Below are 3251 nucleotides of genomic sequence, written 5' to 3' on the forward strand. Positions count from 1 at the left end.
CTGGATCTTCCTCTGGGCTCTAACTCACAGCCAGACATGGGGCCTGGCATGCGTGTGCTTTTCAGCTCACCTCTGGGTGCAAGGATAGCCCTTTCTCAGTTCCACACAGTTTTGGTGAGGTCCTGATGCCTAGCTCCCTGTCTTGAATATCCCAAGTGGGATCTATAATGGGAACACAAGGAAGGTTCAAATATCCAAAAAGCAATCAATGTAATGCACTATATTAGCAAAAAAGAAAAGTAAAAATACCATGATCATATCAATAGATGCTGAGAAAGCATTTGATAAATTTCAACATCTGTTTATGATGAAAACCCTTGAAAAACTTGGAATAAAAGGAACATATCAATATAATAAAAGGCACATTTGACAAACCCATAGCTAATATCATTCTCAGTAGTGAAAACCTGAAAGCCTTTCAGTTCTGGTATTAAGACAAGGATATACATTTTCATCATTATTATTCAACATAGTATAGAAGTCCTAGATAGAGAAATTAGGCAAGAAAAACAAATAAAAGGAATCCAAGTTGGGAAAGCATTAAAGCCATCATTATCTGCAGAAATATGAAAATTTACATAGAGAACCCTAAAGACTCCACAGGAAAACTAATTGATGCAATAATCCAGTTCAATGAAGTTGTGGAATACAAAATCAACACACAAAAATTCAGTTGCCTTTCTAAATGTAAATAATGAACTAAAAGAAGGAGAAATTAAGAAAATCATCCTATTTATAATCTCACCCAAAAAATAAATAGCTGGGAAAAAAAAACAAAGAAGGCAAAGTAACTTTACAAGGAACACCATAAAAATATTGTTCAAAGAACTAGAGAAGACAAAATAAATAGAAAGATATTCAATGTTCATGGTTGGGTAGAATCAACATTGTCAAAATGGCCATCCAACCAGAAAAATTTACAGATTCAAAGAAATTTCAATAAAAATCCTAATAGCGTTTTTCAAAGAAAAATAACAAAGATTTTAAAATTCATATTGAATCACAAAAATATCCTAAGAGCCAGAGCTCTCCTGATCAAAATGGAGAAAAATGGAAGTATTGTACTTCCTGACATCTATACTAAAAAGCCACAAAAATTTAAACAGCATGGTTTTGGGGGAAAAAAACAGACACACAAACCAATGGAGTAAAATAGATAGCCCAGAAATAAGACCATAGATTTATGGACAATTAATCTTTGACAAAGGAACAAAGTATCTACACTGGAACAAGGAATGCCTCTTCAGTAATTGATACTGGGAATATTGGACTGCCACATGAAAAAGAATGAAACTAGACTACTTGCTCACACTGTGCAACTCAAAATAGGTTAAAGACTTGGACATAAGACCTGAAACCATAAAATTCATAGACGAAAACACAAACAAAACACTCCATGAAATAAACCTCAGAAATATCTACAGATTCATCTTCAGCAACAAGTTAAAAGAAGAAGAAAATAAACAACTGGGACTACATCAAACTAAAAAAGCCTCTGAACAGTGAAAGAGACAGTGACCAAAACAAAGAGGCACCCTACTGAATGGAGAAAATATTTGCATAGCACACATCTGACAAGGAATTGATATAGAAGATCTACAGAGCACTTACACAGCTCAAGCAGAAGAAAACAAACAACTCAATCAGAACAATGGACGCTTCTCCAGAGAAGACGTAAAGATGGCTCGTGACATGTGAAAAATGCTCATCATCAGCCAGGTCAATTTATATCAAAACCACAGTGAGATACTCCTGTGAGAATGGCTCATATTAAAAAAAAACAACAAACAAGTGCTGGCAAGGGTGTGGAAGAAAAGGAGCCCTATCACACTCCTGGTAGACAGGTCCAGCCCCTGTGGAAGGAAGTCTTTTCTCAAAAGAGGAAAAATGGACGTACCATATGATCCAGGGATTCTAATATATGGAAGCAACTTAAAATCCCAAGTACTTATGGGTGGATCAGGAAGACATGGCACATGTACTCAACGGAATATTATCAACAATCAAAAAAAGATAAACTCATGCTATTTGCAGCAACATGGATGGAGCTGGAAAGGATGATTCTAAGAGAAGTGAGCCAGAAGGATAAAGGGAAATACAGATTGTGGCACTTATATGTGGAATCTAGAGACACTAAACAAAAGATCAGACAAAGACACACAGTAAGTCTGACCCTAGAAATCAGACCTTAGACCTGACACACAGGAGCAGAAGGGAAGGAAAGGGGGAGAGTAGGGAATGGGGGGGGGAGCTGGCGGAGGAGGCTGTGTGAGCTTTGGTGGTGGAAAAACTGTACGACTCCAACTGAGGGGAGAAATTCTACATTGTGAAGAAATAAACAAGAATGATTAATTAAAAAAAAAAAACAAAAACAAAAAACAGCTTCAGGGTATGATGCAGCAAAGCACATGATCTAGAAGGAAACACCAAGATTGAATCCTAATTCTGCTCCCTATTGTGTAGCCTTGAAGTAAGTGTTATGATTTTTCCAGGCTTTAAATAAGGGGCAATAAGTCATTGAGGACACGGCTATGGGAGTGGAAACTGCACCCCCTTCCACCTGAGGGAAAGAAAGATCAGTTGTCCAGTAACCCCTACTTCCCCCTTCTCAGGGCCAGGGGTCCTCAGGCCTGGGAAATCCCCCTGCTGTCATCTAGGAGGGGCATTTGATAATGCAGGTATTTATGTCCACAAATAATTTTTAACAATACAATAGGATCAAAGAGAGTCTAGTGTTGCCAGCAGCAGTGATTTGAGAATGCAGGAGTTTGTCTCTCTAGGATAGTGCCTGGTAATCGATAATAGAACAAGCCACCAAGACTTGCAAATTTAAAAATGCAGAATAATAGTCATAGAGTTTACCAGTCACATAAGACCTAGTGTGTCTTCTGTTTCTGCAGCACGGGGTGACATTTGTGTTTGAGGTCTTTGCAAACCACACCTTCCTGGCCTGCTGGACATGGAAAACATCCTCTTCCTGTGCTGCCCACAGACCCCCCATTTCCTGTCTGGGTTGTCTCCCCTGGCTCCAATGCTGGGCCAGAGCACAGACTGACCAGGACCCAACGGGGCTGCTGTCCCCTCTTGGGTGGCTCCTGGCAGTGTGGACAGCCCGTGCCCTTGGTGAGTCTGAGAGTGACTCAGCGGTGACAGGCCTGGCAGAAGCTGTGGCCACAAGAGATGCTCCCTGGGCCCCTGTCTCCAGGCAGATGCTGCAGTTCCCCTCTGCCAGGAGGGTCCAGTCATGGCAC

Source organism: Talpa occidentalis, unplaced genomic scaffold (assembly GCF_014898055.3).
Source record: "Talpa occidentalis isolate TD23 unplaced genomic scaffold, MPIMG_talOcc4v2.1 talOcc4.2, whole genome shotgun sequence".
Lineage (NCBI taxonomy): Eukaryota > Metazoa > Chordata > Mammalia > Eulipotyphla > Talpidae > Talpa > Talpa occidentalis.